Here is a 16,300-nt window from a genome sequence, read left to right on the forward strand (position 1 = left end):
GTTTTCCAATAGTTGCTTCATTCCTCCTTTGACTTCACAGAAAGTGGGACAGTGATGGTAAATTTTCTTTTCAAGCACTTGAACTAAACTGACTTCATGATTTTGCCAATCGATACTTGCATCAATATTTATATCTGACACATTTTTAGAAGTGCAAAGAGAAAAACAGTAATTTCCTACCGAGTGTCTACAGCAGCTTTAAAAATAAAAAAAAAAAAGTGACTGAATTATTTAGCAAAGGTCCCAGCAGCAATTCCACTATGTCCCTGGCAGCACTCAGGGCAACTGCTTTGCTTTCTGATACTGGGGTTGAATGTAAGGGTAGGGAGCCATACAGATGCAAGAGTGCACTCCGTACAGTCAGTGTAACTCTTGGATACACATGATCTGTATATATAAGGGCAGGTTTGCCATACACAGCTTAGTCTAAATATTTTGCTTTTAGTCTTACAATTTCCAGATATAAGGATGAGTAATGCTTAGGATGAGATAGATGCTGGTATTTCGACGAAATATTGATTACCTATCATAGTGTTATTTCCAACTAATGAGAAGGTCAATTCCCTTGCAGGAAAGAGGATTTGGAAGCCTGTTCTGTGTCCAAACGGTGCATGATGCATGATGGTAGAACAACACAGCTGTGGGATTAGTAATCACAGAAGGGCAAATGTCAAAGTTAAAAATGAGTATGTTTGGTCTGGATTTTAAATATAGGAATATTATCAAATCCAAAGTCTACCCTAGTGCCCTAAGGAAGGACTACTGTCTCTAGTACTTGCCTTATGACATTCAAAATGAATGTTTACTCCTCATCATCCTACTCACATTAACCTTTCCCGTTCTCATTTGCTTTGAGTATTATCAAGGATATTAATTTTTTACAAATGACTTAAGTTAGCAATGTTTACATTCTCTGAATAGATAATGCACCATCCGTACAGCATTCAAATGCCCTGAAGGCATGCAGTTTGAAAAATCCAGTTAATCCAACCTTCTCAGTGCCTCCAGCAGCTGCACTTAACAGGTGAGATGCCTGCACTTACACACCACATTATGTCTGAACAGATATTTGTGGGCAAATACAAACAAGGTCACTCAGGCTCTTGGCCAACTGCAAACCACCAGTACTGAAGCAAGGCTGCCAACAAGTTGTCGGTTAACTCAGATTTACCTTGTATCGGCCAGGACACTCAGATCCCAACTTGAGGTTCACTTCCTGATGGCTCAGAGCATGCAATGAGTTTCTCATTTAGCTGAGAGAAGAATACACAGCATTTGTATCTTCAACAGTCTAATGAAAGCACTTCTGGTTCTTGGGGTGTAGAAAAGATACGGAACCTGTGTGGTTGTACTGTGACAAAACAGCCTCTGAAAGGTCAAGTACTCAAGTACTCATCTACACAGCTTCCACTCTTAGTTCTCAAGCATGGGAGCAGTTTTACCAGAGGGTCTATCATTCGCATTGAGGGCTTGCACTAGTGGAGAGTGGGAGGAAAAGATGTGAACATCTCCCAGCCATGTGGTCAAATGGGTTAACTATCAGCCAACAATGAAAGCCTTGTACTCAGCTTCATCTTCACACCGGGATCTGCCTCTCTAACATACTGTGAGAGGAAATAGCATCTGAACTCTCCCACCAGATGCAACTCATTTTTCTTTCAGGAAAAGAGGCTAAAACATCACCATTCACCAGGCTAAAAGGATCACAAGGCCCGAAGGAACATCTGCAACATGAGATCATTCAGTGGCAGTGCAGTTCCTCTTGGTAGAGGAGCTGGAGAAGCTGGGCAGACACTTTCTCTAGGAAGGAGGTGCAGGCCTTTTGTCCATAAATACCCTCCACAGCGTCCACTCTGTAATGCTCAAAACCAGACATGAAAACTGAAGATAAAATCTTCAAAGATTGGCAAAGAATATACTTATGATTTGTGGTTTTTTTGTTGATGGAGCATTCACTAAAGTCACGATGCTGCTGGAAGTGTGGTCTTTACAAGGTAAACGAGCCCTCAGTTTTGGCTGACTCCCTGGAAAACCCAAGGAGCACGGCTGACAGGTGGGCCAACAGAAATGCTGAGCTAGGCCTTGCTGAAGCTGGAGCAGATCTCCAGAGCCCCCCGGTCTCCCTGCTCTTGGGAGGCATCTCAAACAATTCTGCTTTTCAAGAAGGCGATGCATTTTACATGTTCCAAAGTGAAACATCTGCAGCAGTCAATAAACAGCTCAATCACTGCAGGCAGTGCAAAATTATTTGAATGATGGGAACTAGAAACCTTACTGACTTCCCTCCTAACACCTGAGCTGGTACAGTAACTGATAGCTGTTGACAATTACTGTGAGCTATAACGTTCACACAGTGCCTGTCTTCAGCACGGTGCGGAGGGGACGGAACACAGCAGACACAGATCTGTGGGCACCATTTTGTGTTCCTCCACCAACCTGACAGTCAGCTCAGCCTCTCACACGGCCAAGCATGGGACCATTCAAAGCAGAATTTCACATTCACTTCCTCATGTAAGACAGGATGCAGTGATTTCTGTCCATCTTGTATTGTTTTGTGACACTGTAATTTAGACAAATCACCAGGCTTGTATGTACTAACACAGGAAACAAATCAATGGCAATATTTACTCTTGAAAGCATCAGCCTATAATGGAAAAGCCTCACGTGCTGAGCCCAAAAGAAACACCAGGCTTGGCTGTCACAGCTAAATTCAGGGATGACTTGCAACTTACTTTTATTCTAACAACCAAATGACATGATTTCTGAAGGGATATTGCAGATATTGCAACTGTTGGCAGCTGAAGGCACTTAACCTGTGCTCCTCAAGATTGAGAACTGAGGTGGTCAGTGATGGACTGGATCATTCTGTCTGCCACATTCTACCATTTAAGTTCCACAGAGCAGTGCAGCAGCTTGCTAGGCACTCACGCAGTGGTTTAATTTAGCTATCAAGCAGTGTTACTAGAAACTCTGCATAACCGTTCCGTAAGATAACTGCAGTCTGCATCTCAGGAAGTTGAGAGATATAACGCAAGCTTCTCTGGCAAGGAGGTGAGTAGGAAAAAATTACATTGCATTAATATGTGTCTAACCTAATGGTTTGCTGCCAACAATACACAGCCTTCCCATCTGCAGAAGCTACTGATTCTATGTCACCCACACAAGCACTTCGCATTTCTATCCATGTAGTGTACATATATAGTTACATATCTCAGAATACACTATTTTTGACAGAGGACATGTTTGTGTACTTTGGACTATATACCTAAAAATTATCTATTTTTGTTTTTAGTAATCTAGAAGGGAACTTTGTAGCTAGACATAAACTCTACAAGATGCTGCTTATCTCACTTGAACGACACTTTTCATCCCAGTTAGATAATCTTCTCAAAACAGAAACACTACTGTGCTTTGAGTCAAAACTTCAGAGCCAGAATTTTGAATGAAGCATGTGTATATATATACACGCACATGTCATTTGATATATATATATATGTATGTACATATACATATCAGTTTATTACACTTTTTTTTTTTCTTGTCACTGATTCATTCCTCCATCTTCACTGACATGAGACAGAAGTATTCTGATAGAGCAAACCAGAGATGGGACAGTCTTCTTTAATACACCTGTCCCAATTCAATCCTTCCCTCAAAAGCCACTTACAATCATTTATATGATGGCAAATGTTGCTTAGCAGATAATCAATTTAGATAGTTTGATCTAGATTGAATAATATCTTATTCTAACCGAAACTACTTTTATTCCCAGTGACTAATCAGTGATGTTCTCCAAGAAAGATAGAAAACATTGAGTAATCTTACATTGTCACTAAGTTTTACAAAAATACTTTCAATTAATGGGGTACTTTTCCACTGATTTGGATGGAAAGACAGTGTCTCATTTGAAACTAGAATTTAAGAGCATGTGCTTTTGCTGATATTCTTGTTTGGAAACTGATTACATAAAAGCAGCTTAACATTGAGAAATAGAGTGAAGTTAGAAAAATAGCTGAGCTGAGAGTCAACTTTCTAGCTTTCATAGAATAAAATTCCAAACAAAAAGATAAATATCTTATCTGAAAAGATGAAAACCAAAATAAAAATGTTTGCAAATGTGCATTGCTCTAGCATTATTACTGGACATTAATATCAAGGAGACAGCAATATTCAGTGACTGCAGCACCACACTAATTCTCAGTTTTATTCCTCATTACTGGATGATCTAGAAAGATTTGCCTTATCTGTCTCTGCCTTATGTATTCTGTTTGCAAAACGAGTGGTAATATTAACCTTTTTCATAAACCACTTTGAGATACTATCTACATATTTTATGGTGCTTTATGATTCTATATGAAGGGAAAGAATGGCAAAATATTAGGCATTTAAGTATAATTATACAAAGATGCAAGTAAAATAGACTGTAGAACAACAACACAAGTATGAGAAATAGTCAGCAGTTACCAGTGAGTCTATCAGCAATTACCACAGCCCCCCAAATTATTAAAAAATAAGCATAGGCAGAAAAACTGCTGGTAAGGACAACATACTCCAGGTGGGGACTGATTTCCATATACTGAAACTAAGGAGCTGGTCAGCAAACACGTTAGAACTGAGTGCTCAAATAGAGTGGTAGGTAGGAGAGTAACACCCAAGTAGTGCCCCGTGCAAAATATAGTTGACAATTTCCAAGTTGGGTGCAGCTTAAAAAAGAATCAGAGAGCAATACAGAAGCTGCAAGCAGGCATGGAATCTGAATCCTGAATAGCTCTCATCATTGAAGACTCAACTTCTGGCCACAGCATGTTACCTTGGCTGAGAACAGCTCATCCACTGTTGTGCCAAGGACAACATTGGGGGAAACCAGTGGTGTAAGACATGTTCCTCTCTTTCATCACTACCTAGGAATAGAAACATGCAACACAAATTATTTTAATTTTAAAAATATTTGGTAGATTTTACTATTTGCTACTATCAAATAGCTAGAAATATATTTTCTTATATATATGGATACTCAGTTTTTGGATAATATTTATCCTGATCCTGATATCTAGATGATAGACAGTTTTCAGATACTAATCTTCCCCTTGATTTAGTCGCATTACGGTAGAATCTGAAGGCCTTAGCTCAGAGCCCTGCTGAGTGCAGCATCTCCTCACGTGCCCACCAGCAGCACGCTTTGGGAACCCCAAAACCCAAGTGGAAGAGATGGAGTATGCAAATGGACATGATTTAGTTGGAAATATTGGTGGTAAGCTGGACTGGATGATCTTGGAGGTCTTTTCCAACCTTGGTTATTCCATGATTCTATGAATTACCACCACTGAAGAATGAATTTAATGTGCATCACAAAGATGATCAGAGGGCTGCAGAGCCTCCCCTGTGAAGACAGGCTGAGGGAGCCAAGCCTGAAGAAAAGAAGGCTGTGGGGTGACCTCACTGCAGCCTTTCAGTACCTAAAGGCAGCCTACAAACACGAGGGGAATCAACTCTTTGAAAGAGTAAATAACTGCAGGACAAGGGGAAATGCTTTTAAATTGAAGGACGGAAGATTTAGGTTGGATGTTAGGGGGAAGTACTTCACAGAGACAGCAGTGAGGTGCTGGAACAGCTGCCCAGAGAGGTTGTGGATGCCCTGTCCACCCCTGGAGGTGCTCAAGGCCAGATTGGATGGGACGCTGGCAGCCTGGTCAAGTATTAAATGGGGAGGTTGGTGGCCCTGACTGTGGTGGAGGGGTTGGAAATTCACTCATCCTTGAGGTCCCTTCCAACCCAAGCCATTCTGAGATTCTACTATTCATTTCTGGCCTTTTTTCTTATTTCAGTAATAGAACAGAAGAGCTGGAAAAGGTTTTGAAGCAAAAAATGATCAGAAGTGTGGTATAGGTGCCCCATAAGGAATGGCACCCAAGCTATCAGTCTTCAATCTGGCACCCAGCAGCGGATACAAGAGTAGTTTGTTCCATCCTAGCATGGAAAAGCAAGAGGAAATATTCATTCATTTCTGTCTGTTCCAAGACAGTGCATCACAACAGCAGGCAACAAATTCAGAAAAAGCAAGAGGAAGCAACTCTTCACACAGTGTAATAGTGGAACTTCTGTCTGTACAATGTGGATACTAAAACTCTTTGAGTTCGAAAAGCCATCAGTATAAAGTACAGTAATGAGGGGAAAATAAAGAAAAAAAAAAAAAAAGAGGTTAAGGAAAGAGTTCCAGACCAGCAAGTTTGAAAACGTTAATAGTATGGGAGAATACATTCAAGTGTAAAATCTAGTTTACAAGAGGGCTCAGTTAGGAGTGAACAGGCAACACCAATTCAGCTAACTTCCAAACGTGCAACTATAGTGCTTCAATACATGTTTATACACATTGCTGCTTCTAACTCCAACATGGTGACTGCCGAGCTGTTCTGCTCTTTCTCTGCTGTTCTGAAGCAGGGATCGCTCTGTGGGGTCAGCCCTGACATCAGCAGGTAATGACCAGCTGCTGAGAACTTCTCTGATCGGTTCTCCATTGAAAAACAAAGGCAGAAGAGCTATGTATTCATTGATCAACCTTCCTAAATCGTAATTTTCCACTAAATTTGAACTACCTCACCTGGGAGATGAAAAGCCTGATCATCATCTGAAAGGCTTTCAACACAAAAAGTCTGTTGCCCTAACCTCACACAGCTGTAGGGATGCTATCCAACTGCCTGCCCCTCATCACAGTCCCCTCCAGTTTAATACCACTGCAAAACAATTCTGTGCCCACTGATTCAATTTGATGGCCATCTTTTTCACATTGTGCTCTCTCTGCATATTTTTATGCTAAAAGCTTTTTCTTTGTATTCTGCATTACTATTTAATGGATTTAATTTCCTGTCCTGTTAGTCTAATAGGCAACATCCTGATAAAAAATTTTATCTCTCGACCACTGAAGCATCCTCTAGACACAGAACAAATTTATTCTGCTCACGAGGCGGAGGTTAAGAGACTTGCCATTGATCAGAGAGCTCTTTATATTAACCACTAAAGAATCATCTGTTTCAGCACAGCCCAGTTAGTGGCAATATTCTGAAAAAAAATAATTTAAAAAGCCCCAACACATTCCAACTACCAGGAAGGCAGACAGGCTTGGAAAATTGGCCAAGGCTGATAAGCAGAGCTCTCCAAGAAAACAAACCTTACTAATAGCCAGGATACAGCTGCGGCACTTCCACTTCAGAGTAGTTATGTGGGAAACGTTGTCTTCATGCACCTTCCTCGTGATGATCCAAAGTATTGAATGATCTTGAGTCCACCTGAAAATGCCTTACAAGGTCTGAAGAGGGTAAATAGCTCAACACGGAACATAATTTTGAAGTTTCCCTCCTCCTTGACAACCTGAAATAAATCCTTGGGCAATTTTTAAAAGAATGCCAGTAAGATTTTGTTTTGAATAGGTTTCTTAAAAAATAAATAAATAAATTACCACACATCTTGGTAAAAGATAAATGAAAAGACTGACAGCTGAAATAAGCTGCTCTTCAGGGAAATTACTTTACTGGATAATTGTTTTGATTAGCCCATCAAATAGGTTCCTCTGAATGCTGGACATACTTAAAAACACCCATGGAAATGAATCTAAACTTTGTGTTTCTTATAAAAGAGCCGTGTTGGCACCACACCTGTGTGTGCTCTCCATCTGCGACTCCAGGGTACAGCGTTTTGGGCATGAGAAGAGAGCACAAGATGTGAAATTAGAATGGAGTAACTTCTTACTTTCAGATACGAAATCCTCCACCTCTGGGAAGGCATTCTGGGAATTGCCATCACTGTGGCTTGATGTTAGAGAGCTCTGTGTGATGCTGTATGCTGCTTCCTAGGGCATATGACTTAACACAACTGTACTGCTCTTCATGCAGCTTTGCCCAGGAAAAAAATGGTGTGCTTCCATGATATTGAATATTTCAATTTACTTCACCCAACCCTTTCTAAAGGTGTGTACAAATTGCATCTGCTTAATTCTGTATCAACAAAATGTCCAGCTCTTGGTTAGAGCCAAAATTAGGCCCGAATGACTTTAAAAGCTAAGTTATTGGCTCACTTTGTCAAACCACCACCATTACCTGTACAAAGTGCACCCAAAGCAGTGCTGCCCAGGTTCTGCAGCCCCAACACACTCTCTGTATTGCTGCCAATCCATCCACAGCATTGCGACCATGGAAGACCAGACACTGCATTCCTGCCAGTCTTACATCAACATATAAGGCACCAGAACACCTTCCCAGAACAATTTAATCATCTTAAATCTTTTATTCTTCAGCACACTATTTGTCATTTCAATAATTATTAGGCTAACACACAGTGAAGTCATTGCTGTTGTTTTTGTTACTTAATAAGTGTGAGCACGTTTTCGTTGTCGTTTCCATAAATTTGCCAATTACAGAATACAAATCCACGTACACTCAGCAAAGCAATCCTAACACTAGCAGAGGTCTGTATCAATTCCACTGGCCCATAATCAATTTCATTATAAAATCAATTTCATGACATTCAGTGTTATGTCACGTCATATGCTCTGGCATATGGTAGGTAGAAAACGATTTTCTCTGTCTTTTCTGGCCTTTGTCTTCACCTAAAGACACCCATACACACCAAACCCAGGGCAGACAGTGCTGCAGCAGTTTGGGGTGTTAGGGAATGGTGTGTTACCCACCAGTGCAGTCCTTTCTCTGCACCCACCCCCCCTCATATTTTGAGCAGCAGTATTGCAGTTTTGCCATCAATGCCATGGAGACACAATCCCATTTATACAAAGCACTCTCATCAGATGAGCTTGTATTAGCGAAGCATCTCTCAGAGGTATTTGCACTGAGTCAGCATTACTGTAACTAGTCTAGACATTGGGGAGGCTTAAATCATGAAAATAATGCTGATCTCCACAGGCATCCATTGGGATTTAGGCATCCATCAAGCTGCTCTTTATTACAAACACAAACACAGCCACAAACACCAGTTCAGGAGACTACTGAGCAGCAACAAGCACTTGGCTCCCCCTCCTCAGAATATTCTGAGTCGTTGTTTGGAATACAGCAGCAAATATTAAATTGTAAATAACCATCAATATATTTAACTGACAAACTATATAGGGGGCTCGTATTTTCAAAGCACCCGGTACTCACTGAACTGTGTTTTCCCATAAAATCTGAGCAGTTTTGAAAAAAAAAACACCCATCCTCTTATTAGCACCACCTCAACAGAGAGCTTCCTCTGTGTCAAAATGAATCCTTTCCAAATCTCTCAGAGGGACAAGCAGGGCAGCTGTGAGGTTCAGTATGTTAATTGTGAGATCCTGGAATTAAAAAACACAGAGCAAGTTTACTGGAAATGACCTGTTATCTGGGAGAAGCGTGAGCAGATCGCTCCTTTCACTTCCAAAAAAACAACCAGCCAGCCAACAAGCACATCAAACAAACAAAGAAAAAAACAACCTAACAGACAACACACAAGACGATGCAATTTTAATAGATCTTAGTGCACTTACAGCACCAAGTGCCTTTCCAAATCGGTTAATTATTCATGCCAATTAAATATTTTATTAAATCATTATCATTAAGCAAAGAAAATGGAGAAACTGTGACAAATGGTGTTTACCAAAATTACATCATTTGTGTTGACAGTGAAGAAAAACCATTCATTTGTCCCTGTCAACAGTTCCTGAACACTTGCAGGCTAAAAAGTTTTGTCTTGATCACTGAAATCTGGATCAGAGAATTTCACGGTCATTTTAAAGGGTGTATTTTCTCACCTCACATTTGATATTAAAAATATAGATATATATAGGATTCCTGAGTCTTTACTCAGGGCCCAGTTTCCTCTACTTGTGATGGACAAAAGCGATCCTCAGTAAGAAAAAGCGTTCAGAACCAGCTGGTGCCAGCATGGAAGCCTGGAAGGGATGGACACAGCTGATCTCAGAGGTTAATGTAGGACAAAATTGCTATTCTCTGTTTCTAACGGTAACATTATTCAGACAGCAACATGAATGCAGACAGTGATTTTAGAAGCTGCCGTTCCCCATTACTTGACAAAAATGCAAACAACTGCTACGAGAGGTTTATTGATTTACCTAAGACAAAAAAGCATCTTTCTCTAATGAATCCGTGAAAGCGTAGCTTCAATCTTTCCAACTAAGAGAATAAACTCCTTGAGACTCACCATTAATGACTGCCTTTAATTCATAACTAACAACTTTCATTCCAACCCAACCTTGTCTAAGGTGACACTCCAGAGACTGGCACTCATCCACAGGCCTGGCAACAGCTGTCTGAGCTTCTGGGGCTGGAGAATGAGCCTGCCAGGTCACAGGGGCACAGACAGATGGATAAGGAACTCGAAGCTCTACCAGCTTGAGGACCCTACCAGTCCTTTGTAAGCTTCCCACTTATTCTTCTTTCATTCTTTCATTCCCCTCAGGCTTGTTTAATCACTTTTCTGTAGAGGAGGAACGCATTCGTTTCACACCATTCCTTACAAATGAAGAATACACACTTGCGTATAATTAAGATCTAATCGCTTAAAGACATAAAGCAGAAATTAATTTCATTGGCATGTGCATTTTAACAGCAGCAAGAGGCTCTGATTAACACCTGGGATTCCCTGTACTAGCCTGTATTCAAAAGGGGCCACAAAAGCTTACACCACCCAGAGAAGCAGAACCAGATGAGGAGCGCATCCAGATTAAGTGATTTAAGGAATGCAGGCGCTGAGCTAAGAGCTAAGGGTAGATCTTTGAAATCCCAAATGCATTCTTTTCCACAGTACCATTTGTTGTCTATCAACAGAAACCTTTTTGTGAGCCAGAACAACGACAAAAAAGAAACTAAACCAGAAAAACCAACCTCCAAAAGACAAACTATGTATCAGCCTGTAGCTGAGGTCCTGGAGGACAAATATAAGGTGCGATGTTGGTTCTTAAAATAAAATATTGATGATTCTTAAGGATTAACATCCTTCCTCTTTTCAGTTTACTTAACGCTAGACCAAACTATTAAAATGATTATGAAAACAATTACGTGGTTATAGAAATGGCTAATTAAATAAACATTAAAGCAATAACCAGTGTTTCGTTACACTCATACAATTTCTCTCTGGAGAGTTTTCCAACCCAAGCTGCTGTTTTACCAGAACTTCCTTGAGTTTTGGAAAGTCTAATATCTCAGCATGAATTCATGCTTCTGCAACATCCTCTTTACAAATCTCTGTCTCTTCCGAGTTTGGATTCTTTATAGGTCACCAGAAGGCTCAGGCTACCTGAGCACATCATCTGCTTTTGTGACTGCGAAGTCAAGCCATGGACGTTCTTCTCCCTGAGCCCTCTCCTACATAAGGTGGGCTGTGCAGACAGCTGACTGAAGTAGGATGTGCATGCCTGGGGGGTTCCCAGAGCCCTGTCACACAGAAACACCTCAGCAGTGGAGAGGCCCTTGGCTGCTTCATCTGCTAAACAATGTGGTTGATTAGCAAATTTGGTCTTGTGACCACTTAATGGGTACTTTTCATTTTTAGTATCTTGTTCAACTACTCCAGAGCACTCTCGATCTGGTCCTGCCACCCTCATTCCCATTTATTTTTCTCCATATAACAGTTCCACTGATTTCACCGAGGCTGTTTGCAGAATAAAATTTTATTCAGTGAAAAGGTGGTCCAAAAAAATCCAAACAATTACAGACAAATTCTGTATGTCAGTACATTTTCAAACAATTTCTTCATGGGGAACACAAGCTTTGGGAGTTATGCTCACTGTAGGCACACTGACTACTAGATAACAAACCAGATAACAGTTTGTTATTGGACACATTTACTCCCAGCTACACAAACAGAGTGCTGCATTATACTAGGCTATTAGAGAATAGGACTAGACCTTTACAACATTTCAAATTCAACTAAAGCTTCCACTGGAGTCTTTCCTAAAAGCCTCTTTTCCATTAAATACATTTCAACCATAGAAGCAAGGGGAGGCCACCCACAGCAACAACAAAAATACATTAATTTAAGGAAAGTGTCTAGATTAATGTTCAGCTCTATTTTCTACTATTTTTCTTTTTTTCTTCCTTTCCTCCCCCCCCCCAAACAACACACACACACACTTGCTGCAGTCCTTAGCTCTCCTTATGGCACTCACCAAAGCACACACCACGTGCTGAGCACCCTTAGGTGAAATAAAAGACTCATCTTTTCTTCAGATCCTGATCCATGCCTGAGCACAACTGGCTTATTTCATCAATGTTCTGTGCACTGTATCCCCTTCACGATTTTATATGCAAAGGTACAAAGGGGAAAGAAGCAGGATACATCCAGTTTGAGATGAATTAAACCTATGCACTACCTTTACTACTCCCCTCCCTTATGATACTCATTTTCAACCCTGACTGATAAGAGTACGTTGAACAATTGGTGTGGTTTGGTACAAGAACTTGATTTTCACACTGCGAGTCTATGGCCCTATAAAGTCTTCCTGAAGTTTTTACAGTGTTTATTTGAATATTTAAAATGCAGCAATGGAGCGCTGTTTTGGAACTTTCCTACTTGACTTAGTGCTTGCTGTTTTATTTTGGGTACTATACTGCTGGTAGTTTTAATTTGCATAAATTTGCTTCGCTAAAGAAATAAAGATGTATTTCAGCTGCAACAACCTGGAGTAAGAACCATTTTTCTCTTCCTTTTACCTTGTTCCCACTTAAAAATAAATAAATCTTGACTTACATGAAAACACAAGCAAGTAGAAAGACAACTTGCTGGTGAGAAACAAGCCCCAAAAGAAGCTCTTCAGTTAAAGACAGCGCTTCCCTTTTATATGGAAGGTTAAGCTAATTATCATTTCTACATCTACTGTAATCAGTGATTTGATATTCTCAGTGTTCCTTAGACTACAATCATCTATAACTAAGATGCTAATAATCATCTGTGCCACACAGTTCTCATCTTTTTCATCTTCCTATCCCTTTATTAGCCTCGAGAATAAGGCACATATCAAGCTTGTATCTTCCTGAAGCAGCAGGACATGTACCAAACAGATTTACTGAGTTTAGTGTTTATGGCCTGGAGTGAAATGAGCCCTCCATTAATAACACAAATTAAATCCTTCATAAGTTTAAGTATTATGGGTTTTACAAATTTTTTAAATGCGTCTACACACTTAGCTCGTTTACTGCATACATCTTAACCTATTATTTCTCATACCAGGGAAAACAACCTCACAGTGGCACTTACTCTGTAGTCCCAACGCTGCAGATTCTAAACCTCCAGACAGAAAGAAGTCCCCTAAGTCCACAGGCAGCCACCCACAAGCAGTTCTGATACCAACTGCAAGCAATGGCAAATGGGCAAGTGGGGGCTGAAGCTCTGTCCTTCTAGGATTGTTGTAAGCAAGAATAACATTGCATCATCCTAAATAATCACCAAATTGCACCCATGGCTTGGTCACATGAACAGGTTTGAGCTAAAGGAATCCACATCCATCTTCCTGTACTCCTCCCGTGCTCCCAGCACAACAAAACAGTTAGCTCTAAGAAATTATACTATCCCTATATTCAGGTAAATAGCCAACTTAAAGATGTAAATAATTTAATACTTTTATTGTAGAGATTTTTTTTTTTTTTGGATTTTTTTTTCTGAGAACATTATTTCAAACAAAGGCTGGAAAGATCCATCCGCCTGGATTAATGTGGTCTGTAACCAAAACGCATATTTAAATACAAAGTGCAAACTCTGGCCTTGAACTCTGGCCCTGTGGCTGGACAAGCTTACCCATATTTCACGTGTCCTGGTCTCCCTTTCAAAGGCTGGTCTCATCATTTGAGAAAGTTTATTTTCCCAAATCAGAGCTGGTTCTATAGGGAGGACAGCAGAGGAGAAATATCGTCTTTGCTGTAACAGTTTGCTATGGTTGGTTCTTCCCAACACTAAATGTGCACCACAGAGGGAACCAGGAGGTAAAACTGTGGCAAACCTAAACCCACAATGCAGTAATACTATCAATTGTGTGTTTAAAAAATGCAAGCCGTTAACACTTCTTGCTTTAAGACAAACCCACTTCTTCCTCTTTTTACATCACCCATCTCAGACAAAGCAGGAGAAGCAAGGAGCTCCCATATTGCACATCACCAGACATCTTTACTTTCTTTCAATGCTTTGCAAATGATTAATGCATTTGCAAGATGTGTTTACAGAAATGCTTAACTGTAAGCAAGTATTAAAGTATTGTAAAAAAGAAAATGGTAAATTCAAACTGAAGCAGAAATCCAAGGATTAATCCTGTGGCTTGGATAGAAACCACACTGTGAAATTCAGTGGCTTTAATTTTAACCCAGTGCTTTCTAAAGCATGAGAAACATCACCAGAGGATCCAAACACTACTGTCCTAATAGAGCAGTGTTATTTAATGAGCCATGGATGGGGTGAACAAAGCACAAGGCAATAGAAGAGCCACCCCTCCAAGTAAAGCCACAAATAGAAGCTGAAGGTAGTCCAAAATTTCTTGGAGACAAACCATAACCAAAAGGTGTTATTCAAATATATATATTTGAATATATATTCAAATATAGTGACTACTTCACAGGTTTAGTCACTGCTCCATGCATTGGGTACAGTAAGACCTTCCTTCCTTTTTCTCACAATCAGCAACACTTCTCTAAACAAAACAAAAAAATAAGCTGGCAGTTCTATAAGTATATTAATTGCAACAGCTCCTCCTTATGTAATCCTTTGCCAATGTTATGGACACTGCTCATTGTCTTCTCCATCTGGTGACGCTATCAAAAAAATTGTTTAATTAAACTGATTGCGGCATAAAAATGAATCTGAAGAGCAAGAGCTAAAAGACAGCAGCTTTGCTGCTGTAGGTATTTGAGATGCAGTGCGATTCCCTGATTTTGGGCACAGGTGTTACTGCTCTGCAGAATCCACTGAATAATTTATTATTTAGTATGAAGTTAGCTTAGGGCATATATGTAAGGATATAATATTTGAGATTGTGATCTTCTTCATTTAATACAAATTAAAATTAAATAAAAAGGTGGCTCAGTGCATTCTTAACGCTTTACACGTAATGATAAAGCGCCCAGAGAATTAAGCAAATAGATCTATAGGGAAAAGTCTGGACAAAAAAAAAAAAAAAAAAAAAACCAAAATAACCAGAGTTCTTGTAAGCTAAGTCATTCAACAGCTAATCATCATTAATGATTGCTACAGAAGTACCTAAAGGCAAAGGGAACCCATTGCCATCTTACAGCACTGTGGGATGCATCCATATTTCAGAACTCACCTGAAGGCCATGCAGCAGAGGAGCACACTGGCAATTCACAAGGCTGGCAGGCAGCCCCAGGCCAACCCAGAGCTATGTGGGGTGACACAGCAGAGCAGGATACAGCACTTGCACAGTGGAGCCCTCCTCCTGCCATCTTTCTGCACCTGGCAAGCTGAACATGAGTGGGAACTCCTTGTTCTGACACAGTATTAATGCCATTATTCATTTTCTCTCTCAACCGCTCCAAATTCTGCATCTGTCACACCCTCCTCATTTGTACTTCTCATGAAGCAAAAAGGCCTTGGTGCTTCCCTCCTACTGTACATAGCCTGTTTCTCACTTCCTAGTGCCTTCTCCAGCCCTAACATATCCTTGAGGTTAATTGTGAGCTCTTCCACTCTCTTCACATAATACTCTCCAGGAGAGGCACACTGGTTTCTCAGTAATTCCTAATCTTTTATTATTCTTTTGCATGCTGTGTAACCATTCCGTTTTTATTTTCACAACTACCCAAAATGACTTCAAAATCTCTTTCCTATGCAAAGTTAGATAATTTCAGGTTGGACGTTCTTCTCTGGGAGAGTGGTCAGGCGCTGGAATGGGCTGCCCAGGAGGTGGTGGAATCACCATCCCTGGAGATGTTCAAGAATGTTTAAGGTGTTTAGATGCTCTACTGAGGGGCATGGTTTAGTGGGAAATACTGGTGGTAGGTGAATGGTCGGAGTGGAGGACTTTTCCAACCCTGGTGATTCTATGATTCTATGCCTGCTTTTCCCTTTGTTGCGCATTTATTTGTGTATATCAACACCAAGGCATCACACTGTTCATTCATGGCATTTTCTGCAACTCTTTCTGGAGTATCAGCGTCTGGAAAAACTCAAACTGTCTCCCCCCAAAACTCAGCACTTTTTCCACGTCATTTATGAGCGCAGTGAGTGCTGCAAGCCCTCACTTACACTACCAGTAGGGAAATCAAGTCACTGATGCCTAGAACTGTCCAGTTTTTAACCCATCTATTTACAGTGGATA

The 16,300-nt window shown here is 40.4% G+C and overlaps 1 long non-coding RNA gene across 5 annotated transcripts in view; it reads right to left on the minus strand.

Annotated features, from left to right (window-relative positions):
- Positions 1-16,300, minus strand: part of LOC104912620 (uncharacterized) — a 237,174-nt gene that overhangs the window by 144,637 nt on the left and 76,237 nt on the right. Inside the window, exons 1-2 of one of the 5 annotated variants that reach the window (XR_014885428.1) lie at positions 7,166-9,683; positions 4,811-4,901 (exon numbers count right to left, since the gene is read on the minus strand). The exons of the other annotated variants lie outside the window; for them this stretch is intronic. This is a non-coding gene — a long non-coding RNA (uncharacterized LOC104912620). Of the gene's footprint in view, positions 1-4,810; positions 4,902-7,165; positions 9,684-16,300 lie in introns of those variants that run through there. 5 annotated transcript variants of the gene reach the window in all.

This window comes from Meleagris gallopavo, chromosome 11, assembly GCF_905368555.1.
Source record: "Meleagris gallopavo chromosome 11, MGAL_WU_HG_1.1, whole genome shotgun sequence".
NCBI classification, from domain to species: domain Eukaryota; kingdom Metazoa; phylum Chordata; class Aves; order Galliformes; family Phasianidae; genus Meleagris; species Meleagris gallopavo.